We start from the raw sequence: 27218 nt of genomic DNA on the forward strand, positions 1-27218 counted from the left end.
AGTCATGCAGTGGCCACAGCGGGGGCAGGAGGAGGCCCTGCTGTCCGTGGAGGGTCTGCAAGCAGCCTCTGCCTCTGAAGAATGGCTTTCAGTGAGGAGCCACCAGTCCTGGTGGAGAGAAGGCCCTAGAAACCGTGGCGCAGGGAGGACGGGGTCTGAGGTGGTGGCTGGAGTGCAGGCTAAGGAAGCAAAGGCTGAAAGGTGCGCTACCTTCCCAGCAGCAGTGGATGGGGAGGAGAGGGCCGAGGTGGTGGAGGGGAAGCCAGGAGGAGAGGAAATGCAGTGGTGGAGGAGGTGCAGGGAGTCCAGCAGTGGGCCGCCTGGTCTGGGTGATTTATGCAACTCCACTGCTCTTCCTGGTCACCTGCTGCTGCCTGCCACTGGCTCTGCCCCCACCCCTCAGGCTGCTGCGTGCTGGATGAACCTTTTCAAGTCCACTGTCGGCTCCATTTCCTGGTTTTTGGGAAACAAGGATCTCCAGAGCTGGTGACGGGCCCAGGTTTCCTGCCTGGACATAAAAACCTTTCTATTCCTCCCTTAAAAGACCTTAACTCCTTCCTACCACCACCACCATCACTGGGGAGCCTGCGAGGAAGGGATACTCTACTGTCAATGGTGGTGGGAGGAGAAGTACTTTTCTCAGAACTGAGGTGGGAGAACAGAAGGTGGTGGAAGTAACCATGTTGCCTAGAGAAGGATTCTTTAAAGAAACCAGGCGACTTGGATGTTTTCTCTCGTTTCCATACGACCTTATTTATGTGAAGATTAATTCTGTTCCCTTATTTCACTAGTGTTTAGTAATATCCTTTTATTTTCTCTGTTTCTGCTTACTGGAAAGATGCAGCTGTATAGATTTTATTTTGCTGTCAACTGGGACTATTTGGAAAACTCGGTCTCTTTCCTGTACAATACAGACTTATGCAAATATTCGTAACAGTTTTCAACTGGTTTCTGTTAAAACTGTATCTTTAAAAATATAATTCAAATAACCTGGTCGTGATAAATAAGACACAGTACCTGCCCTCAAGTAGCCTATAGTGTAGTATATTGTGATAAAAGCTAAAATAAGTGCAAGTCTAGGGTGCTGTGGGACACATAAGAGGACTATTTCCCTCCCCTGAGGATGAGGGGTATGAGGGAAGTCTTACGCTATTATAAGAGGTGGCTTTTAAGTTCCTTTTAGACACCAGACTGCAAGCTTTTTCCGAGTAGGGATCTCTCCTTTCATCTGTGTATCTCCAGAGCATTATCACTGTATTAGCACAAAGCAGACACTCCAAAGCTACTTAATAAATGTGTAAATAAAAGGTACCCAAGTCCTCTGTGGCTATAAATATGTCGAGTATGAATCCTATTAGTCTTTTGTAGTACTTTTGTATTCCACTTATTAGTCAAAATATAACTGTCTGATGAAAACCTAATTTAAAAAACAACAACAGCCGAAACCGGTTTGGCTCAGTAGATAGAGCGTCAGCCTGTGGACTGAAAGGTCCCAGGTTCGATTCCGGTCAAGGGCATGTACCTTGGTTGCGGGCACATCCCCAGTAGGAGATGTGCAGGAGGCAGCTGATCGATGTTTCTCTCTCATTGATGTTTCTAACTCTCTATCTCTCTCCCTTCCTCTCTGTAAAAAAATCAATAAAATATATTTTTTTTAAAAAACAACAACAACAAAAAAACCAACAACAACATATTTTTAGGCTTCAGGTTTTGGCTGCCCAAATAGTTCCTAAGAAGAAGAGCCAGAGTAGAGACTAGAGTCAAACCCACACAAGTACCTTGGTTCTCTCTCTCTCAGGAAAGAGGAAATGTGGCCAAATGAGCAGTTTTGCAATTATATATACGAATTGTATCAAAACTGTGATATTTGCTCATTAATTTCTAAATTCATATGTGTTAAAGAAAAACATTCTTTATTACAGGCCTTAACAATAGGCTGTACTAATCATAGCTTTCATTTATTAAGGCCCTACATCAGAGCACCACTGTGCTAAGCACTTTATGTGCAATATCCTTTTACTTCTCACACAACTCTACAGTTTGCAGATGAGGAAAGTGAGAGTATACTGAGATTATGTTACCTGTATCCAGTCACTCAGCCTCCCAAGGAGTGGTAAACCCAGGGTTCAAACCCAAGTCTGACTCCAAAGTCTGATAACTATACATGAATAGAAATGCTATCTTTTGTTTTGCAGTAAAAAATTATTAATGAAAATAATTTACCAAATGGCTTAGATTTTTTCCCATTTGTACACAAATTATCTTAGCATTTAAAACTTGAACTAATTTTTATGATTATTCATAAAGTTATGACAAAGAATAAGTGCAAAATGAGAAGTACAGTACTGCCCTGGCCAGTGTGGCTCAGTTGGTTGGAGCATCATCCCATACACCAAAAGGTGGTGGGTTTGGCCCAGATCAGGGCACATACCCAGGTTGCGGGTTTGAGCCCCAGTTGGGGTGTGTGTGGGAGGCAACTGATCGATGTCTCTGACTCTGTCTCCCTTCCTTCCTCCCTCCCTCCCTCCCTCCCTTCTTCTTTCTCTATCCCTCTCCATTCCTCTCTCTAAAACATCAAATGCATTTTTAAAACAGCATTGTAGCTTTTTTTTAAAAGTACAATACTAATATGTAATTGCTTATGTTTTTTTCCTTTGAATATTGTAAACATGACCTAATTTCCTTTGCAACCCAAATACCACCCACAAATGAATATAAGGCACAATGACATTTACGACACATCTACTGTTGGTTCAAATGGTTTTGCTAAAGGCACCGTCGCAGCTGAAGCATATTTTCAGGTGTTCAGTGGCGCCAACAAGTTTTCTGCCTCAACCCCAGAAGTAACCAGCAGACCTTGCACTTTGTCCAGAAAGACCAAATGGCAGAGGTCTTTTGGGGTGGAAACGGGATTATGTCACTGTCTGGAAATCTTTGATAAACTTGGCTCCCGATCAGTGGCCAGCTGGGGGAAGAATGCACCGCCACGCAGCGCATGTGAGGTCCCAGAGTGTGATGAAAAGAGGACAAAATGGGAAACTCTCAGGGAGAAAGCACAATGGGAGAGAAAAACAGTCGTAAGAGAAATTTTCAACGTTACAGTTTTGTAAACCCAAAGGAACACTGGTGTGAGACCCAAGAGACAGCCCTATTTTTTTTTTAGTTCCAGCTTGTTTTCCAAAGTAAAGTTGTGACTTCTGGGAAAATTGTGGTTGAAATTTATTACTCAAGATGTGAGGGAGGTGGACTAGAAAGTCTTCGGTTTCCTCTTAGAGCTTTGATCCTCTCATTCTAGGGAGACTGCACATACAGCTGGGGCTTTGCTATTATTTTGAAATGTGGTCAAATTCAATAAAGTAGAAATAGATGGATGCCTTCTTAACTTGATGAAATACACAGTGGTACTATAGTAGCCATTGCACTTTCTGCGGCCACAGTAGGCAACATTCCCAGTAAAATCAGGAACAAAGAAGGATGCTCACTTGTCACCAGTATTACCCAGCAGTAATGGGTATTAGACAATGCAATTAATAAGAGAAAGGAACTAGACAGATATATATTTAGAGAAGGAAATAAAACTATCACAATTTGTGATAGAAAACCTGAGATAGTCAACTGAAAATGTACTATAAACAGTAAGAAAATTTAGTAAGGTAGCATGAAGCAGAATTACTGCATATCAATAAATTTCAGATGAACAAATACAGTGAGTTAGAAAGTGAAGTAGTACGGTAGCAACAACCAAAGACTAAATATCTAAGAAAAAACTTTGAGGAATATGTAAGATTTATGAATGCAATTTTAAAGCATTCCTGAAGGGACACAAAGACTTGTATAAAGGGAATGGCATACCAAGTTCTTATACAGCAAGTCTCAACCTCATAAAGTTGTCAGTTCTTCCTTAGTTAATTTAGAGATGTATTGTAATTACAGTAACAAAGCCAAAAATTGAGGAAAGGGTGGGGGAGAAAATTAGACAAGCAATTCTAAACTACATATTTTTTTAAAAAGTATACAAAACAAGAATTTCAAGAATACAAAAAAGAAGAAGAAGAAATGAGGGGACTATTCCTAATGCTCACTATAAAATAACATACAGCAACAATAATTAAAAAAATAGCCCAGACGCATGAATACACAGATGACTATATGGAACAGAACAAGTCTAGAAATAGACCCCAGTGCATACGGAATTGTGTGTCCAGTAAACATGGCATCTGAAATCAGTGAAGAAAAGATGGACAATTCAAAAAATTGTCTTTAGACAACTGGAGAGACATTTTTAATAAAATTAAGTTGGGTTCATGCCTTATGCTGTATACCAGATAAATTTCAAAGGAGCAACAATTTAAATTTAAACTATGAAATCATAAAAATACTAGAAGAATACAAGATAGAATTTCTTTATTAACATGGGGTGAAGAGGCCTTTCTATTTAAAATCTGGAGGCATAAAGAGATTAATAAATGAAAAAATTTAAAGATATACAGGGTAAAAAAATTCCACAGAAGAGTCAAAAGAAAAATGACAGACTGGGAATACATAAACTCCTATCAAGCAAATTCTTAGAAGGGTGATAAAGGGCTGCAAATCACTGATCCAGGTATTTGCCAAAGAAGGATGTTAACTTCAGATTATTTATTTCACCTGAAGTGCCAAGTATATATTTATTCTGTCAATTATAGCCCTATTTTCTACTTTAATGGAGGAAACCAATAACCACCAAGCCACCAGGAAAAGATGAGTAAGACAAGTCTGAAATTGTCTCACAGGATATCGGTGACGGGCAAGGTCACCTGGGGATTACTAGATTCTGGAAGGCTACTCTGTTTACAAGCCTGGTCGTTCCATCCTGTTTGATGCTGTAATGTAACTGCTGCGGGCGGCAGTGACTGCAGCATGACAGTCACTTCTGTCGTGGTGTGCATGGGTTTGCACAGATTAACTCAAATGTTAAGAACATGGCAAACCTACCGTTACCTTCACCAAGCACACAATAGTCGTGACGTCTGCATTTTTACTAGGCCCGTTATAGCTCATTTCTCCCATATGCTATTATTTCATCTGAAATATTTTCGTTCTCTTCACAGCAATATATTTGATGAATAAATCTGGTCTTACTGGAATATGGCTGATCTCTTGAACAAGAACTTTATTTGATCATTCAAGAGAAGAATATGACTACCTCCACTTCTCCAAACTCTCTCTCATGGGGCGGTGGGGGGAATGGCAATACTTTATAGCAATCCCTTCACTGTTTGACCTCAGATAGAAACAACACAACAATATCAGAGGTTTAAAGAAGTTTGAGAGCAAGCCCAGGGTTATTGCACCTTTTCGGTGAATTATTTTCAAGTCAAGTCTACCTCCTGAGCACCGAGTACATATTTCATATGTCTTTTGTTAGCAGAAGGTTTCTTTTTCTTAGGTTCAATATCACACTTAAAGCAGCTGGAAATATTAGAATAGTCCAAGCACATGCTTTGTTATAAGACCGCTATTTCCATGGTAATTTGGATGAGGATCAGCTGGCATATATTATAGTGTCCTATGATATGCCTAAATTAGAGATTAATTCAACTTTTATACTAATTGAATTGACTTCATTTCAAAAATGTTTTTCATGGCTTGTCATTCACAGGCATTTTGAGGAGGAGATGAGGTACTCCACTATGGTAGTCCTTGCTCCAAAGGTGAAAAGAACATACCTTTTGGACCATTCAATGGCACTTAAACTCAAGCTAACTAAATGAAGAGAAAAGAACACACACAAAAAAAAGGCTGCCAGATGACAAGTGAATACATTACCAAGAAAAATAAAATGGTACAAAACCTCAATGAGAAGAGAGATTCATCCCCTCAGCCTAAACGTTTTCTCTCTAGAATTACTAAAATAAAGTGCTAAATCTGGGTTACATGTCAAATGTGACATTGCAGCATACGCCATGGGAGCCAGAAAAACATCCTCAAGGTCAGACTGTTGGGTAGTAGAAGCCTAGGTCTAGCTCCCAGGTTTTCTGACTCCTACATCACTGTTATCCTCACCTCATCTGCTCATCTCATCAGAGAGTTGCTCTTGCAAACTGCACCCTTTGCAATAGGAGCCTCGGTCTGGGGAATTTTTTCATGGGTATGCTAAGGCAGGGGGCGCTACCTTGACAGATTTCTGAGGACCAATAAAAATGGGAAGTTGGAGAAAAAGTTACTGATGTCCTTAGGTATGATAGAGGGGTTCTGAGCGGAGACAGCCTTCTCGAGTTATCAGCCAGGAAAAGACATCTCCAGGTGGAGAGAAGAGCGAGTTCTCTAGGCCACAAAAGTCTGATGGGTTACTTTTTGGAACAAGGCAATTTTCTTTTTTGATTCACTGTTTGCTAAGAAAGTTTCGGTACACATGCGGACAGATTCCTGAATGAGGTGTATTTCCCACTCGAGTTTAATAAACGGATATCTGGTTTATGTATCATGCTCTTCTTAGTTAAGGGGTTGGGATTTCATGCCTCATCTGAAATTAAGTTTCTAAAAATGCAACACTGAGATTGTGGTGACCCTCCTCCCGCCTCCCTGGTCAGCCCTGTGGAGTCTCAATCCTACCCAGCTTCATGACAGGGACCCCAGACCCCTCTCCGCCATCCACTTGGTCGCATAGGGAGGAGCACACCTGTAGCTTCCTTCCGAGCAGAAATTCCCACCCCTAATGATGGAACTCTCAGCCCCTGGATGGACCACTGCAGTCACACTTCCTTCCAGCGAACACTCTGACTTTAACTGGTGAGCATATGTACACTTTTTGTTACAAACACTTTAATGTTAGGGATTATTTATAAAATACTGAGTTCCCACAAGGGATGAATTCTAAAAACAAAGACATGCCTAGGTTCAGAGGTAAACATATGACACTTAGAAATATTTACTGGTATCTTCTTTCCTGAGACATGTTTGGCTCTTGGGTGAGCCGTGCCTGAGCCCCTCCTTAGAGCTGTCTGCCATACCACCTTCTTAGGTCACCATGGGTGGGAAAGTCAGGTTCATGTTCATTTTAGCTCAGCTGTGATCATTCTGTGCCCTTTATAACCTTGGTAGCTTAGACAACCCCCGGAGTTTCTTAGTGATTATGAGCTCAGTGTTTCTAACAGGGACATATGGTGCAGCCTCAACTACTCCTCTAGTTCCTATCAGATGCTAACCATCCTACTCCAGGGTGAGGAATAGGGGGAGTGGAGGGGGCGGGTGGATGCTTTCCTCCTTAACCTTTCCAGGAAGCATTTATTTACATCGTTAGCTTCAATCTAGACAAGGAAATACATGGGTGGTGGGGGAAAGCTCTGATGACTTTATCAGTTCCATTTCTGTTTTTAAACTGGCTTAGTTTGTTTTCAGCTAAGAGAATAAGACAGAGGCCCTTCTTGCTCCCTCTATAGGTAGTTACAGTATGGCAGAATCCCTTAGAGACATTCCTGGCAAAGCAGCACAGTCCATGAACATCAGGAAGGCATGCTGACCTCAGGCAATCTAGCAAACTACGGTTGGTGCCAGGGAAAGAAATTAGACCAGAAAGTAATAATGAAAATATGCTTAGAATGCTTGTAAATGAAGAACTATACTTCCTAATAACTCATGGGTCAAAGAAGAAATCACAATGGAAATTAGAACATATTTTGAAGTAAATGTTCATGAAAATGTATGATATATATTAAACCTATTTTAAGAGGAAAATGTATGTCCCCAAATGCATTTAATCTGGAAGAAGAAAAACTATAAGGCAATGAACTAAACATCTATAATAAAAAATTATAAAAAGAACTTAAATCTAAAGAAAATAAAAGACAAAAATAAAAAAATAGGAACAGCAACAAGTAAAATAGAAAAAAGCATACAATAGAGAAGACCAACAAAGATAAAACTTGGTTTTTTGAAATGACAAATTTATGGAAAAAAATACAAAAATACAAAGTAAGCTTAAGTAATTAATATCAGGAATAAAAGGGGATATCATAGCAGAACCTACAGATATTAAAAGATAAGAGAGTATTATAAACAACTTTATATCAATAAATTATATATTTGTAAAAAAATCAAGTTTTATACTTAATATTATGCACATACTATGTGCCTGTTATATTTCAATTTAAAAAATCAAGAAACTATGCATTTTATAAAATCTGACAGCACAAGAAGAAACAATAGGTGAACAGTTCTGTATCTATTTTAAAAATGAATCAGTAATTAAAAACCTGAAGCCAAAAACTACTCTAGGTCCAGTTGGTTTTGTTGGTTGATGCAAACCAAATACTTAAGGAAAACATAACATCTATCTTATACAAATTCTTCTAGAGCATAGAAAAGAGGAGAATACAAAACACTCTCCAGCCCACTTTATGAAGCCAGCATAGCCTTGATGAAAAGGGCATTAATAGAAAGAAAAAATGCAGCCCAATTGCATTTATAAACATTGATGCAAAAGTCCTAAGCAAAATATTAGATAAATGAATACAGAAATATGTAGGAAAGAAAGTTAATATGTAATGATTACTAGTAAAGTAAGTTTATTTCAGAAATGGAGGTTAGTTTAACATTCAAAAACTCAGCCAGTAATGCAACTAATCTATAGTGACAGAAAACAGATCAGCAGTTGCCTGGGGCCTGTGTGGAGGGGTGGGTGGGAGGACGGGACTGCAGAGAGAATTAAAGAGGAACATGAGGAAACTTCCAGAAGGGAGGGATAAATATGCTCATTACTCTGATTTCAGTAATGGTTTCACAGGCATAAACATATGTGGAATGATCAATATATACTACAAATACGTGCAGCTTGCTGTATGCTATCACACCTCATTAAAGTTGTTTTTAAAAATCAGTGTAATTTATCACATTTACAGAATAAAGAATCCACACTATTATCTCAGATTTAGACAAAAGTCAACTTCCACTCATGATTTTTAAAAATAACTCTTAGCTAACTGTGAAGGCAATTTCTTTAAATTGCTAAAGAATATCTTTTTTAAAACTCCTATAGCAAAATATCATAATTCAAGGTAAAATGTTGAAAACTTCCCATGTGAGACTGGGAACAATACCAAGATGCCTTCCCAGTACCACGTCATCTCCTGCTCCATTATGCCCCTCTATGATGTGAGTGACATTGACCACGACATCAGGTCTATGTTTGCGCTAAGCATATTAACACTGTTCCTTTTGTCTAGTGTGTGATTCAGAAAGGGCAGGGATAAGCCAGTCAATGCAATCCAACGCCCTGCTCCCCGTGACTGGGTCAAAGGCAACACAAGATTTAAATTGGTCCAGTCAAAGGAAGCCAAGAGTTGTGTGTGGGAGAATAGCAGCTCTCCATTCCTATGGAGAATATAGTACAAGGATGTCACGTCGGGAACTGGTGCAGCCATTTCTATCAATGAGAGAGCCATGGAAGAAGACTGAGTGGAAACACAGACATTTCTAATCAATGAGAAAGCCATGGAAGAAGACAGAGGGGAAACAATCACAGAGAAATAGAGGGCAATGAAGAATTACCCAGTTGTGTATGTGAAAAAATATCCCCTTTATTTTTTGAGCCAGATCAGTTCTGATTCTCTGATATCTGCATCCCAAAGCCCCTTAACTGTCTGCATAAAGTACCATGATTAGTACAAAGCAGTGGGTAGAATAAGGGAGACATAAGTAGAAAGAATACATGTTCTAAAAGAAAATGCAGATAGTAGAAAGTCCTGGTAGAAATCAGAGACCAAAAATTTCCTAGAAGGACTGTTATGATTAAATGAAATAATTTATGTAAATCACCTCGCACAGAGCCAGAGGCACACCAAGCTGTCATCATTGTCTGCAGATAGCAAGAGCAAATAGCGCAGCAGGCTGTGTGGAGTGCTCAGGGAGCCAGCAAACAGGATTTTATAGCAAAAGCACTTTCTTATGATTTGAAATTATATAACTCTCTTGAGCGGGTAGTCTTAGAGTTCAGGTACCAATGAGTGAAAACAGTTAGCTTTTACTGAAAACCTACATTTGCAACTTTATATACATCTGTTTTTCATAAGGGCCTGGAAGATAGGTGTGATTCGCAACTGACAGAGCAGGAGACAAATTCAGAACCGACTTAGCAGCATTTAAATGGTGATACCTGCACTCTGACCACAGGTCCCACCTCAGACCCTCGTTATTCTCCATCTCAGGCCGACTCTGTAATGTGAGATTGGACTCAAAGGTGCACATGAATAATATCACTTGAGAGAATTCACATAACAGAAAGTAACTGCATTTCCTGGGTGCATCCTATGTTTTAGCATTCTTCCTTTCATACATCTTGGACCCATTTCATAATAACAAAGCTATGTACTGGATAGAACATGACAAATGCACAGAGTAAGCAAGAGAAATATTTTTGGATAGAAACCACCCTATAGTATGTCAGTCATCTGGAGAACATCTTCCTAGCACAAATGAAACTAATCTGGGTTCTTAAAAACATTTTTGGGAGATTTCTAATAGCACTTACAACTAGATCTAGGAAAGCATGAGCTTTAGAAAGAACAGATAATTGTATAGCCTTTAGAGCTATTATAAGATAGACATAGAGACAGTTAGATAAACACTTCATGAAAGAAAAAATAAAATTGTTTTTTATTTTTTCTTCCACAGAATAGAGGACTAGACTAGCAAATGAAAACTATTTAAACGACTCTCCTAGGTACTGCTATATTGAAGGTTTATCTTTTTTTAATTATTTTTTTATAGTTTTTATTTTATCAATTTCATAGAAAGGGAGAGGGAGAGGGAGATAAAGAAACATCAATGATGAGAGAGTCATCGATCTTCTGCCTCATGCCCACCCCCTACTGGGGATTAAGCCTACAACTCGGACATGTGCCCTGACAGGGAATCGAACCACCACAATCTCCTGATTCATGGGTCACTCAACCACTGAGCCACACTGGCTGGGCAAAGGTTTATCTTTTAAGAATACAAATCAAGAGCCCTTCAAATCATATATATTATCCAAAAGTTATTATAAAACAGAATAAACAAGTGATATGAATAATTAAATAACAATTCATATCTAATTATTTTTCCTAATAACATTCTAAATGGCTTAGTGAACTCTACAATCAATATATTACATAACATACTGTGTTTCTAAAAAAAATAAGAGAATAACAATTTAATCTAGGTCATAAGGTATATATGAAAGGATGTTATTGAATTTTATAATTATAGTATGAAAATTCCTCTGCCATTCCACAGTCTTTGGATATCCAATGTCACTGTTACATGATGCCATCTCCCATAGAAGCGGCGCTGCCATGATGAAAAAATAATGCTAGTAAAACTAGTAAAATTAGCCTCTTGCCTGGAACTCTAACCCAGTTGGGTTCATGTGTAATGGCCTACCTGGCTCTGTGCCCTTTCTTCTCTTTCTCTCTGAGCCCAATCTCTTAAATTAACCCTGACTTATAGCTATGCATGTGATCCTGGGGCCAACTCCAGTCCTCAGCAGAGAAGATAACGTAAGAAATGCTTTGTCAAGATATTCCTGCCTCTGCCCTCAATTTTACTACAGTCCACTATGACTGGGTTCCTTGCCTTGTATACATTTCCAATGGCTGGATTTCTTACTCTGAAGTCTCAGTCTCCTTGTTTTTGGTCCTTAATACTTAATGAGGGACATTCCAACAATATCTAATACCCAATTCCTGTTGGAATTAATCCTTTTTTAAAAATTATTACCTTGCTATTTGAGCCACTTCCTAAGTAACTTAGAACTTGGTCTATTTTAGGAGCATATTTCACCAGTCCACACCATCTCCTCCCCCACACCACCAATTAATGAACTATGAATCTACTTTTCAGATTCATGGGAGGCAGTATGGCATACTGGTTAAGGGTGTGGTTTCTGCAATCAGGTTCTCTGGGTCTGAAAGGTAGCACAGCTATGTATGACCTTGAGGGACATTCTTAATCTCTGTATACCTTGGTTTCTTTACCTCCAGAATAAAGACAAACACAGCACCTGCCTCACATACGAATAATCTATAGATAATGCATAATAAATACCGTGTCTGGTAAACAATGAACACTCCATAAATGTTAGCTGTTGCTATTATTATGGTTCCATCTTCCCTTCTAGAGAATAATAGGCTACATTACTATCTTTAGACTTCGCTTAAGGTTCATGATTTGCCTGATCCTGTTGTCTATGCATTTCTGATCTGCTTCCATCCTGTATGATAAGTCTTCCTTCCTAATTTCTAGTAAATGTGATCACTTTCCCAAAGGAAAGTAATAAGGGATTCATTACTTACATCTGTCGTACTTTCCCTTCAAAGAGGAAGGGGCTATTATTCAAGTTCTCAACATCTATGAGATGTTACTTTAGCCTTCTGAGCAGATGATTTGAAAGTTCTACAAAATCTAGCCAAAACAGTGGTAGTTTTGCATAGTGGTCTACTTAATTTCTACAAGGCTGCTTAGATCCTCAACCCTGAAAATTTAAAGCTATAACCTGAGGTAGAATCTGAAAAAAAGACATATATAGACTTTGATCCCCTTTTTACGGTTCCAAATACTTGTGGATTTTTTAATAAAATATGAATAAGCATAAATTTTTATTAAATATGAATAAGAAAATGACATAGCATTCATTTATGTGATTTGCTCTCATTTTAAGCAATATTGCTATTACTATTCATATACATGAAAATACCTTGGGTTGATAAATTCTTAAAATATCACCATTTATTTCTGAAAACTTGGGTGACATGTGTGACACCTTCGGAACCAGGGAGCCAGAATTAGTGTGCATATTTTATAAGTCAAGTGAAAAAGATGATAGATAAAAAGTGAGTGATTTCCTCCAAATTCGTTCAAGGAAGGGCTGAACAAGAACCCCCGCCCCTAAACACCTAATGCTTAGCTAAACTGCCTTTGAAAAAAGAAAAACGTGTTCCTCATTCTTTGAGAAAAGATACTCAAAACACACATAGACATTAAGGCTGGATTTAAAACTGAATATATCCCTAAAGGTCCAATTTGGAACCCAAAGCAGTCAACTTCCAAATTCAACTCACATTCAACATTTATACCTAACGGCTTGCAGACAAACCTTCAGGAAATATGTATCTTCACCAAAATAACAAGCTCTTACCCAATTTCGTAGACTCAGGCAGCTTTTCATTATTCCAGCCAAAGGTATTAATAAAAATTCTACGTCGGTTTAGAAAAACGTTATCACATTTCTTCAAGCATTGAAATGAGTGTGCCACTAAGAGTTAGCCTGGGTCGTAGGAATGCTGAATAACTTTCAATGTCATTTCTGCAACTCTAACTCAGGAGTGATTTTTATACTGTGCTTCTATAGTTTCATAAGTGTTGATTCACTATGGGAGGGGGGAGGGGGTAGTGAGGGTTTTAAGGAGGAGTGTAGCTGCTGCCAAATCTAAACCTGGGTAAGAAAACCAATTCGTAAAAGACTCTGTGTTCCACTCCCGGGGCTGAACTCTGTCACCTCTTCTAGTATTTACTTCTCGGTTTCACTTAGGGATTGATTGCTCAAACTCATCTTGTGACCCACGGCCTATGAATTACCCTGCTGTTGCTTTACAGGAGGAGGTCACAGCAAGAACACTCACAGCTGTTTAAAATTAACACTTCTTTCTTATCAGAAACGGCTCCTCTCTTTCCTGACATCAACACATGATGGAAGGTTCTGTACTGTAAATTCTTTGTCCCTCCTGACTCTGCCCTTTCTTACTGCCCACAGCCAGTAATCACAAGGACTTGTCTGTTGGGAGAAGCGGTGGCTTCACAAATGCACATAAAAATTCCAGACGCTCCACATCTTTAAAAGATGGGCCCAGACTGGTCTGGGAGAATCCATTTCTACTCACTTGGGTATTGAAATATTTTTTGTTTTGAATTTTGAATGTGGGATTGTCTACCATCTCCCAAAGCATCCAGTACATCATGTGAATGTATGGTAACAGTGAGGACTTGGGCCGCACTGGTGCCACCCCAGGATTTCTGCAGTAAATACAAATAATTGAGACCCGCCTGTTTATATGACTTCATTTTCTCACCAAACTCCCCATATTTTCTCTGAATATTTACATTAAGTAGGCACCAAAGTAGCAACTCTGCTGGAGTAAAACATTAGTTAGATACAGTAGAGAATTCACTTCAACACCAGCCTACCCCCCACTCCCTGGATTTTCTGCAGTGAATTTTTGTTGTTTTTAATCCTCACCCCAGGATATTTTTCCATTGACTTTTAGAGAAAGTGGAAGGGAGGGGTAAAGAGAGAGGGACAGAGGGAAAGAGGGGGAGAGAGAGAGAGAGAGAGAGAGAGAGAGAGAGAGAGAGAGAGAGAGAGAGAGAGAAACATTGATGTGATGTGAGAGAGACACATTGATCGGTTGCCTCCCACACATGCCCTGACCAGGGCGGGGATTGAGCCTGCAACCGAGGTCCTGGAATTGAACCTGGGATCCTTCAGTCTGCAGTCCTATGCTCTGTCCACTGAGCCAAACCTGCTAGGGCTGCAGTGAGTTTTTAATTTTGGGTTAGCTTCCTTATATCTCTTGGCATCTTCTGGAATATCTCCCCTCCCAGTTGTATATTTAGAAAATAAAGGCTTATTTTATTACTTGTGAAAGAAAGAAAGAAAGAAAGAAAGAAAGAAAGAAAGAAAGAAAGAAAGAAAGAAAGAAAGAAAGGAGGAAAGGAAGGAAGGAAGAAGAAATTCTTAAGGCATTCAAGAGCCAAATATGATTACCACTAATTGGGAATAATCTTTGTTATTGGGTCCTTAGTAGTATGAATAATAGATTATCCACTTATTTCCTTTTAAAAACTGTCAGAGATAAAGATCACCAGCAATTTAACTTTTGGATATAAGAGATGAAGTTAAAAATGAGGCCCGAAGACTTAGTGTCCCGCAACATAAACACAAACGAGCAATAGAGTAGAACCTCCTGGTGATAATGATGCTCCTGAAACCCAAAAAGAACACATAAGAAACCTGGAACGTGACAACACTGTAAAAAAGATGCTAGTCCTGTCGCTCCTCATCTATGGAAAGAGAAAAAGTGTTATTACAGATGTCTGTTTATAACCAACCTTTTAAAATACCCTTCATATTTTTCTTTTCTGCGTGATTTCAACAGTCACAAATATGGTAGATTCTTTTTAAGTCATCCTATTTAATCCTGAAAAAAACAGGCAAGAGCCAGTCACAACCACCAGCTTCTTTTCTGCTTCAATCCCTCTGCCCAGTGCTTCTCCTGGCTCACGCCTGCTAGAGGCACACAGCTGTGTTGTCCACAGCTGGACTGGGACTGCTGGAGGGCACGCACCGTATCCTGTCCTGGTGTGGATCCCTAGTAACTCACGTGGTGCTAGCACACTGAAAACATTCAAATATCACCTGAAAGGACTGGAATGGACATTCACAGGGCCAGTTAAAGAGCCCTGTCACTGCTGTGCCCCAGGCTGGTAGTCCCTTCCCTGGCCGTTTTTCAACCACTTAGAATTGGAGGACTATCCACTTCACCCACACTTGCAGGAAGGAATTTAAGAGCAAACTTCCTTTTCCTCCTCCATCCCACCTACTTTTTTGCCCCACACACATAATCACTAATGTCTGTAGCTACTACTGTACCATGCAAAGTACTTTCAGGATGTTTTTATCTGACCCTCACAACAACCTTTTGAGTTAGGTAAGGGAGACATAATATTCACTTAACACACAAGAAATGAGGTATTTAGGAAGGTTAAAGAATGTGGTCAAGGTCACACAGAGATAAAATGTTCTTTTTGCAATCTTAGTGTTAAGACCAGGCTAACAGTGACAGAATCTTAACACCAATGTTCCCATGTGGAATCTGGAGATAACCCACGTCCAAATGCATCTCACACTCAGGCTCTGCCGCGTCTTTCTCTCACTCTCTTTTATTGCTTACGTGTTTGAAACATGCCCAATGCAATGCTTCGTTAATAAAGAAAATAATGTTTGTTAAATAAAAAACAGCACCACTAAAATCATGGAATGTAAGAAACATGAGCTCCTCAAAACCCCATTAATGCAGTATCTTTGGTAAAGTTTTATTTAAAGGAACGAACGTCTGCCAAATTACTAGGAAAACTGCCTCCTAAATTAAAGATCAATCAATTAAAATTTATTAGAACTGAGTGAGAACTAAAGTTCTATTAGTCAACTGGTTTTCAGCTTTCTCCCTTTAAAAATAATTCTCACAAGCCCTGGCCAGGTGGCTCAGTTGGGTGGAGCATCGTCTTGTACACCAGAAGGTTGTGGGTTTGATTCCCAGTCAGGGCACATACCTAGGTTTCAGGTTCAATCCAGATTGGGGCACATACGAAAGATGTTTCTCTCTCACATCGATGTTTTAATCTCCTCGCCCTTCCTCAACATATCCTCAGGTGAGGATTAAAAATAATAATAATTCTGACAGGAAGTAAAATCATGCAAGACTGCCGAACCGGTTTGGCTCAGTGGATAGAGCGTCGGCCTGCGGACTCAGGGGTCCCAGGTTCGATTCCGGTCAAGGGCATGTACCTTGGTTGCGGGCACATCCCCACTGGGGGGCGTGCAGGAGGCAGCTGATCGATCTCTCTCATCGATGTTTCTGGCTCTCTATCCCTCTCCCTTCTTCTCTGTAAAAAATCAATAAAATATATTTAAAAAAAAAAAATCATGCAAGACAGGTCAGTAGTCTGGGCTTAGCCAGAAGCAGAAGTGGCTCTGCAATCATTTCTAACACAGTGTGGTAGAAGCAAGCTCTTCAGACTATTTAAATTTATACCCCCATCTAAATTCTAGGCTCATAAACAAACCAAGCTCGCAAACTCCTGACATTCTCTCGGAATAGCTAACAGGAAAAGTGGTCTGGAAAAAGTCCAGAAAAGCTCACACCCAAATTCATTCCACAATTTTTGTAAATTACATTTTTGGAAAGAGGTAGGCAGTAAGTAAGATCCTAGAGATAGGCTTTTGCTTAGTTATGTGAAATATTTTATTTCTAATCTAAGAAGAAAAGAGTAGTTTTTGCTTATATTAGATGTTTTCAGTTCTCACCACTGAAAGTTAGTTGATCAAAACTGATGTTGAAAATTCAATGAAATTCTACTTAAAACATTAAAATTGGGCTGTCAGATTAATGGGACTGATTCCAACTTTTGTTGTTTTTCCCAAGAGAATCCCACTATGTTTGCTTTTACTGAGAGACAGACAGGAAGGCACATGTAGATACTCCAGTGTGGGGGTTGAGATGTGACTCCCAAAGTTGTGGTGCCTGGGCTATTAAAAGGCTCCCAAGGAAAAGGGAAGCTATTCTGCAAAACAGAAGAATTTGAGGAGGGGCAGTCAACAGACAAGGCTGAGAGGGAAAGAATGGTGAAAACCTCGTGTTTTGCAGGGGGAGCCTTACAAAAACTCAAAATGCTTGGTCAAGGTGTGTGCTGTAGAAACCAGGAAGGGCGGAGCTTTACACCAGATTGACATGGTAAATGAAGGCGGCCTCCAGAGACACAGGTGAGGGGGAGGGTGGGCAGGCCTAAGATTTAGAAATAGTGGGAAGAGCTTCCAATTTTCATGGGATAAGGGGCTGAACAATAATAAAAAAGTATCCAACAATGAACACTAACATTTTAACTAGTCGGGCGTAATTGCATTCTTTCTACATGGAGTTAAATTCACATTAACGAGACTCTGAAAGGTAAGATCTTATTGTAATTGAGAAGATTCTGGAGAGATGAGGCACTAATGATGATGAAAATTCTAATATTCCAATTAGTAAATAAAAGAGGTAACTCAGACTTCAGATATTCATTTATAATTATATAGGAAATCATTTCAAGTATGTTTTACGTGTTTCAATTCAGACTGTCTCTTTACTCAAACTGCTATGTCAAACCACCAAAAGTAATTGATCTCATTATTAATATAGAAAATAACAAAACTTTGCTATTTTATGAAATTTTAAGTTGAATAAACATCTGTCGTTTAAAAAATTAAGTGTATCTAGGAAAAGCTAACATATCTATTATTTAAAAGAAACTTTGCAGAATGTATTAAGATTGACTTAAAAAGGAAAGTAAACATTAAGCCAATGTAAGTGCTTTGAAGTTTAAGTATTTTCAACAAATTAAAAATTCTAGGTTGAAAAATAATAGACAACAAAAGTACTTTAGCCAAAGAGCACCAATCTGTTTTCAATCATTTTATAAATTATTCAGTGCAAGCTTAGAGAAATGATTTTAATTAAGAAAGATTACACTTGGGTATTAATATGATAAAATATGCTGACATAATATTCAAAATCTATGTGGTGATAACAGGAACAAAGAATTCCTTGGTAATATAAAAAAATAAGTTTAACAGAAAATTTGATTTCTGGTGTTCCATTGTTCTGTAACTCAGGGCTTCAATTATAACAATATCAAATATCTATTTTAAATACTTCTTAGGACCAATGGCTTTGGTAAAAATCCTATGAACTATCTTAACTACTAGGTAGGAGGTACAGCATTCTATGTACAATTGGGTGTTTGATCTATAACTGTTCCCTTTTGTGTAAAAGGCATTCCATCCATGTGATTATCCAAAGAGCATTCTCAACCTATGAGCCTTAGCCAGAGGACTCTACAAATTTTCCAAAAGATTCCTGCATCTCTCAAAATAAATAATACTTTAGGCAATGCAAAGATTAACTAAGACAATGTTTCCGCAATCCAAAGTGTGCTTCTGCTAAAAAATTAACATGGCCACACCAATACCACTACTACTATACCAAATTTATTTATTCATTCATTCTTTTATTCATTCATTCATTCACCCATAATGAATACCTACTATGTGCCAAGCACTATGACTGGCAGTGAGTAAAGCTTACAATCAGCCCCTTATCAAATGTAAACATATTATGCCCCTGATTAAAATCCTGATGGATACAAATTAGCTAAAAAATAAATTAGAAAAAAAGGAATAAAGCAGAATTTCTGGCATCATTAAGGATATGGGTTGCCTCGGTTTGAATTTTCAAGCACTGATTATGTCCTACCCTTCTGGTCCATTAGAGATGGCAATATTAAAGTTGTAGAAGAAAGAGTACTGTAACGCAGAAATGGTAGGTGTCATTTCATTATTTAAAACACAAAAAGAGTAGGGGGGAAACTGGTGAGACGAATTAAATTTATTCAATTATACATGAAACACTTCTAATATTTACAAATTAAATATAACCAATTAGACATGAAACTTTGAACATTTCAGTTCTCAAAGTAAAGTAAAATAAAAATTATGAACTCAAACACAAAACCAACAACACTGCCCACAGACAGATCTAGATATAGAAGATACCAAAGCTGGGCTTCATGGTCTTTTCAGCCCCGCTAAGCAGATCTGGCTCATCACAGCCTCAGCAGAGCCAGGACCAACAGCAGTTAGGCTTGTCTCTTAAAACCCGGGACGTATCTAAATTCCTTACAACACATGTGTCATAACAGGTCCTGGACATCAGGTTTAAATATGACTGCAATGCTATACATTAATGGTGCATCTAGAATTGAGAAACTAGTTACAAATTTATTTAAATAGACAAAATTTGGATATAGAGTCCCAAATCTTATTTTCACCACCAGGAAACTGTTGCATTCTCTCTCTAGAGCAGTATTTCTCAAACTAAGATCTATGGATATTTTATTAAAGGTCCTCAAATTCTTGGTGATTTTTTAAAAAATATATTTTTTTAATTTTTAGGATAATCTTCTGAAGAAAATTTAACAACAGTGTGCATCTTTTGCATGACCCAAGCAACTGCATAGTGGAACAACAGTTTTATGCAGTAGTTTGCGGTCCAGCTGAGTCTATGCCAGTTGGCATCAGGGAAAGCTGTGTGACTGGAAGGCCCTGTGGTTCAAACAAGGAGAGTGGTGGGAGAGCCCAGCATCATTGTTATGCCAACTCCCATCAATTTATTAGAAATACATATGGTCATAAAATGCAAGAGAGGTTTTTTTATACGCGATTGGAGCAATAATTGCATCCGATACCTAAGTTATTGAAAGGCTAACTTTAATTCAATTAAGCTAACTTTATCTTCAAGTGATGAAGCTTTACAGAGTTGCCAAGTGATACATCTTCCATGCACTCTTTCGAAACTACTCACTGAAAGAGTCTGATCAAAGATGAGGCTTGCTTAGCCTAACTTCCCATTAGAGACTTAAAGGGGTTAATATTGTTTGAACACCATACTTGTGCAAACAGGCATTTTCAAAATCCCAATACAGGAACAGGTGAACCACAGAACGAGACTTGTGGAAACATCTTTGTACTGTAATTCCCCAAATCAACAGCTATTTCAGCAAAGTAGCATCACCCATCCCATTAAATCCATGTTGATCTGAACTGAACTGTAATGTTCATTTGAACTGTAATGGTTTTGTAGTCCTATTTATACTTCATTTATGAATTTGTTTTGATTTTAGTATGAGTTATAAGCATAAAATAGTATATGTAATTTTATGTTTGTGCATATTAAATAGCATAATAAGCAATATTGGTAAAGTAAGTTATTTAAGTAACATTATAATAACAACTAGAGGCCCGATGCACGAAATTCATGCAAGAGTAGGCCTTCCTTCCCCCAGCTGCTAGCACTGGCTTCCCTCTGGCACCTGGGACCCGGGCTTCCCTCGCAACCCCAGCTTCGTTGTCTGGAAGGACGTCCAGTCTAATTAGCATATTACGCTTTTATTATTATAGATTTCAGTCAACCATAGAAGTCCACAAGGATTTTCTTTTTCTTCAAGAGATTGGGTTACATCCCTCAATTTGAGGAGCTCTGCTTTATGAATACATCAGTTTTATCTAGGATTTCAGAGAAAAGGAAGTGTATTAACATGGTTCTCTGTTGGCAGCTTAAATTTTACTTCCTGATTTGAAAGTAAGTTTCTGTGTCCTTGCTTCTGCTTTATTCCCCAACTTCAAAGCTCAAATTGGAAGGCCATCTGGAGTTGGCCTGAAATGGTAAGACACAATCAGGAAAAGGAACCCCTTTTGTAACAGTCACTATGCTGAATTTTCATTGCTTTCAATTTTTGTCTAAACTGTCAGTTTCTGTAGGGACAGGACAACATCAAAGCCTGGGAGGCTTAATAAATGTTTGACAAATGAAGAAATGAACTGTTCCAAGTCATTTTCTCAACTCATCTGGTTCAAAGAAAATGCATCAGAACAATTTCTTAATATAGGTATTTTAACTATAAGAAATACTCTTATGAGAAGTATATTTGAAACTTATATAATTTTGTTAACCAGTGTCATCCCAATAAATTCAATTTAAACACAAAGAAGTGTATTTGGGCCTCCTGATGCTTACCACAGGCTGTGTTCTTTCACTGACTGTACAGAAACAGGAAGCAGAGTAAACCTACCCCATATACACCTCAGCTCAGGCCCTTTGCCTGGTCTGTATTGTGAATGGGGAGACATTGAGAAAACATGTTATTTGCAGATTTTTTAATATTGCCTACAACTTTTGTGATATTATACTATGTTAGTACAGTTTTAGTAATATTATATTTAAAATCGTTTTTCTTGAAATATTAATTTTTATTGCATGTACTTATATATAAAATCATTTTTCTTAAAATATTAATGTTTATTGCATGTAACTTTATTATATTTAAAATTATTTTCTTGAGATTAATGTTTATTGCATGTAACATTATTATACTAAAATTGTTTTTCTTGAAATATTAATGTTTATTGCATGTAAAAATAAAATACATATGGAAAAATGAAAAAAAAGAAGTGTATTTGATGTTGACTGATTAAATAGTCACAATTGATTAGTAATTATCAATATCCTTGGAGACCAGCCTCTGTAGGAGACTAAATGATAAGAAACAATTCTAAAAAGACATGAACAGTATATTCAAATTTACCAAAGAGGATAAACATGAGCAACTTTTATCTCCTATCCACAAAAAAATCATTAACTATAAAATAATGAATGCATCAACCCAAAACAAGAATCAAAAAGCAATATAGGCCCTAGCTGGTTTGCCTCAGTGGATAGAGTGTAGGCCTGAGGACTGAGGGTCCCAGGTTTGATTCCAGTCAAGGGCATGTACTTCGGTTGCAGGCTCTATACCCGGCTCTGGTGGGGGTGCATGTGGGAGGCAATCAATTGATGTATCTCGTTCACATCAATATTTCTTTCTTTCTCTGTCTCTGCCCCTCCCTTCCACTCTCTCTAAAAATCAATGGAAAAATATTCTCAAGGATTAACAAACAAAAAAAGCAATATGGAATTAAAACATGCTATATATTTAAAAGCAGCATTAAAATGCATTATTTAAATATATTTTTAAAATCTACTAGTTCACAAAAACAAAAAGATTCCCTACCTCCCCCAAATACCATATTCTAAGAAAACGATTTTTTTAAAATTTCTGGGTGGTACTAACCAAGAAGCCAGGAAACATTCCTAGCTTCATTCTTAAGAACTGATGAAATACATCTGCAAAAATAAACAGCCTGAAAAAGTTGAGCTGGCCAAAAAAAATAAAAAGTGTTTGTCATTTCCTCAATACTTTAATAAAGGAGAAATCAAATAAAAGCTAATAAACTTTATATTAGGGATTGCCTCAGTGAACATATATGACCCTCCCCCGCTGCACACACACAATCACACGATAGGATGTCAGCACACAATCTGACAAATGATTAATCCTATAAAGTTTGATTTGTGACACAGAATATTGCTCAATACTATTTGCAAGTAATAGTTTTTCTTCTTACTTTTTTCTATGACTTGGACCTATTCAGAGGCCTGAAAATATTTCTCCCTTTCTTCCAAAGTCTAAACATAAATTCTTATCAGCAGGCTGTCTAATGAGTTAAATCAATCACTGAGCCACTATTTCAATTTGTGTTCCTGCAGCAAAGAGGTTTTGGAGCAAGAAAATCATTTCTGTTGTGTCCTGCTATTCTGGACAAAAATTCATTTCCTGCTCAACCCAAGGGGTCACATGATGATGTCAAGCTAATGGAAAGTCACGTAGAGATCAAGATCCCACAACTAAAGACACACAAATACACACATATGTGCAGCACACACACAGACTAAACACCATTCTAGGATTTAAAAAACAAATTGTAATAACCTTCGGAAAGGAAATATAGATGAAGACTGTCACATAAATTGAAAATAAGACATCCAAGATTAGGGACAGTATGTTATAAACTTCAGAATCAGAACTGAGAGGGAGAGAAGAGAGAAAAGGAGAGTGAGATAGCTACTTTAGAACTTTAGGGAGAAAGATAACTAAAAGATTTCTTTTTAACTTGGAGACCAAAAAAAAAAAAAAAGAAGAAGACTTATAGGATGAGGGCAACTAGAAGACATCCAAGCTTGACATCTCCTTGAACTAGAAACTTACACAAAACAAATGAGGAACATAACCCACAAGATACATTTTATGGATCTGTGTGAGGTCCTGGAACATTCTGTGTTATAACAATTTTAGGATTTTAGAAATTCCACAGGATAGCAAGTTGATTAGCCTTCTCTCTTTAATCCACATTTTGGCCACTATTCTAATTATGTGTTCAAGATTGCCCAATATAAAATGCACACGAAGAACTTGAAAGCTAAGTTTCAAAGAACAAACTAAAATAATACCATTATAGGACACTGACCCCAAAAAATAATTAGAGAAAAAATCCAAACTGACAAGAGGTATAGTTTATGGTTTATATGTTTCATGTCCTACTTTGGAGTACAACAGTATAAATTAACATTTTTATGACTGCAGAGTTCTATTAAACAGTAAAGCCAGGCTACCAAAAACCTAGCAACCATTATCCTTTTAAAAAATATTTTTTTATTGATTTCAGAGAGAAAGGAAGAGGGAGAGAGGGATAGAAGCATCAATAATAAAAGAGAATCATTGATCAGCTGCCTCCTGCACACCCCCTACTGGGGATCGAGCCGGCAAACTGGGCATGTGCCCTGTCTGGGAATCAAACCGTGACCTCCTGGTTCATAGGTCAATGCTCAACCAACGAGCCACACCAGGTAGACTAGCAACCATTATCTTTCCTTTAGGTTCATGCCTACATTGATATAAATGTATGCAAAATGCCAGTGATGATTAATTTTATATGCCAACTTGTTTAGACTATAGAGCTCAGTTGTTTGGTCAAATACTAGTCTAGATGTTGCTGTAAAGGTATTTTAAAGATGTGATCAACATTTATAATCAGACTTTAAGTCAACAGATTGTCGTCCTTATGTGGGTGAACCTCATCCAATCAATTGAGGATCTTAACAGCAAAGACTGAAGTTTCCAAGACAAGAAGGAATTCTGCCTTCAGATTGCAACTTAGAAATTCTGCCTGAGTTTTTAGCCTTCAGACCCAAGACTGTAATATCAACTCCCACCTGAATTTCCAGCCTGTCCTACAGATTTCGAACTTGCCAGCTCCCACAGTGATAAATCAATCTCTCTACCTCTATCTCTACCTCTACCTAAATGTAGTATGTGTTTGTATGTTTGTGTATAATAATTTTATATAAATTTAAATGTATACACATATAAGTAAGAATATATTATATGTACATACTATTGGTTCTGCTTCTTGGGAGAATTCTGATTAATTCAATGCCCAAAACCATAACAAAAAATAAATGTATTGTTTTCATCCTAATTATTCAAATTGTATACCTTGAGGGAAACAATGGCTGTCATCAAATTTACATGGTTTGTAAATCGCGTAAGAAATCTGCATTAATACACAGAGTGCCTATGAATGTGCCCTCTATGGTTTACAGCTTTCATTACACATATTTAGAGTTTAAAACAGATTGCACCCCCTACAGGGGAACATTTAATTTGCATTTCTAAATTACATTTTGGAGCAAGTGAATTTTATTTACTCCATAATTATGGAAAAGGTCACAAAAAGGATTTCATTTAACTGAAGTGAAATAAGTGGTACACCTGTTTCAGGAAACAAAGAAGAGGCAGTGATGTCAGCAAGAATTTATATAACCCTAACAGGCACCTGGTATAAAAAACAGATGCCATCTGTGACAACTATAAGACTCTTAGGCTTGTCAAAGTATAAAGGGTAAATTATCTTGTTTTCAAAGTGCCTTTTAGTATATTAGTTTTTAATCAAACACAATAGAGATATCACTAATTGTACCTTTAGCAAAGTGACAGGCAACCTAATTAAATGAAACATATAATAACATGTTTTAGATGGAAACAATTTAGAAACAGCATAGGACTTGTAAAAACATTTTGTTGTTGTTCATCCTCACCTGAGGATATTTTTCCAGTGATTTTTAGAGAGAGTGGAACGGAGGGGAGAGACAGAGAAACATTGATGTGAGAATGTGAGAGAGACACGTCAATTGGTTGCTTCCCTCAAGTGCCCCAACCAGGGCCGGGGATTGAGCCTGCAACCGAGGTACATGCGCTTGACCGGAATCGAACCCTGGACCCTTCAGTCCCCAGGCTGGTGCTCTATCCACTGAGCCAAACCGGCTAGGGCAAAGTAAATCTTTTTAGTTGGACAGAAAAACAATTCAAAGTCATTTTCTAGGCACAGCCAACAAATAACTGACCTAGATTTTTTTGTTGGGGAGGATCGAAGATGGCGGCATAGGTAAACACCGGAGACGGCCGCCGTGGACAACCACTTCAAAAATACAACTAAAAGTCGGAGCGGACATCAACCAGAACCACGGGAAGGCTGACTGAGGAGAGGCTCTTCAACTAGAAGCAAAAACAACAGCATTCCGACGCTCAGCGGAGGCGCAGTGTGGAAAATTTAAAGGTACGGCGGTGCGGTGGTGAGGGTGCGCGCGCAAAGCGGGCTGGCGGCTGGCTGCTGAGGGCGCGATTGTCGTTTTCAATCAGGAGCGAGTCTCAGACTCTGGGCTACAGATCCGGGCGAGTCTCTAGGGACCCAGACTCAAACGGGAGAAGCAGGACTGTCTGGCTACGGCCCCTCCGAGGTTTGCAGCGATTGCTGGGACAGTGAGGCAGAGCCCCTGGGGACGGACTGAGAGCGGCCATAGCTGCTCCCTCCCCCCGCCCTGTTGAGCCCGCCCCACCCAAACCCTGCGCACAGCCATTTGCCGATCGCCTCAGGCAAGGGCTGGACTAGCGCCTCCCCAGAGGACTGAAGTTTTCCCACAGCTGATTTCCAAGCCAGTCGGCCTGGTGGTCAAATCCCTCTAGTGTTAACTACAACAATTAAGGCTTGGCTAGAACAAGACTGCGCACAGAGACCACAAGGGGGTGCACCAAGAAAGCATAAAAGATGCGGAGACAAAAAAACATGACAGAAATGGAGGATATGGAGCTAAGAATCGCAATTTTGAGGGCTTGCTATAAACTTGAGCAGAGCCTCACGAAAACTAATGAGACCCTCGATGCTACGATAAAGAAATTAGAAAGTAAGCATACACGGACTGAAATAAAGAATATTATACCCAATAGCAGACCAGAGGAGCACAAGAATCAAACCAAAGATTCGACAAAAAACACCCAACTGGAAAAGCAAAATGAAAAAAGAATCCGAAAGTGTGAAGATAGTGTAAGGAGCCTCTGGGACAGCTTTAAGAGGACTAATATCAGAGTCATTGGAGTACCAGAAGATGAGAGACAGCAAGATATTGAAAACCTATTTCAAGAAATAATGGCAGAAAACTTCCCCCACCTGGAGAAAGAAATGGACTTACAGGTCCAAGAAGCGCAAAGAACCCCAAACAAAAGGAATCCAAAGAGGACCACACCAAGACACATCATCATTAAAATGCCAAGAGCAAAAGACAAAGAGAAAATCTTAAAAGCAGCAAGAGAAAGAGGCTCAATTACCTACAAGGGAATACCCATACGACTGTCAGCTGATTTCTCAACAGAAACTTTGCAGGCCAGAAGGGAATGGCAAGAAATATTCAAAGTGCTGAATACCAAGAACCTACAACCAAGATTACTTTATCCAGCAAAGCTATCATTCAGAATTGAAGGTCAGATAAAGAGCTTCACAGATAAGGAAAAACTAAAGGAGTTCATCACCGCCAAACCAGTATTATATGAAATGCTGAAAGGTATCCTGTAAGAAGAGGAAGAAGAAGAAAAAGGTAAAGATACAAATTATGAACAACAAATAT

At 38.5% G+C, this 27218-nt stretch overlaps 1 protein-coding gene and 1 non-coding gene across 10 annotated transcripts in view; one reads left to right on the forward strand and one right to left on the reverse strand.

The window, feature by feature from the left end:
• ACYP2 (acylphosphatase 2) overlaps positions 1–27218 on the reverse strand; it is a 155195-nt gene that overhangs the window by 28210 nt on the left and 99767 nt on the right. The gene's annotated exons all lie outside the window — the stretch shown is intronic.
• On the forward strand, positions 21385–21516 carry LOC111824236. The gene has a single exon (XR_002827306.1). It is a non-coding gene; the product is annotated as a small nucleolar RNA SNORA51 (small nucleolar RNA).

Source organism: Myotis lucifugus, unplaced genomic scaffold (genome assembly GCF_000147115.1).
Source record: "Myotis lucifugus unplaced genomic scaffold, Myoluc2.0 scaffold_6, whole genome shotgun sequence".
NCBI lineage: Eukaryota > Metazoa > Chordata > Mammalia > Chiroptera > Vespertilionidae > Myotis > Myotis lucifugus.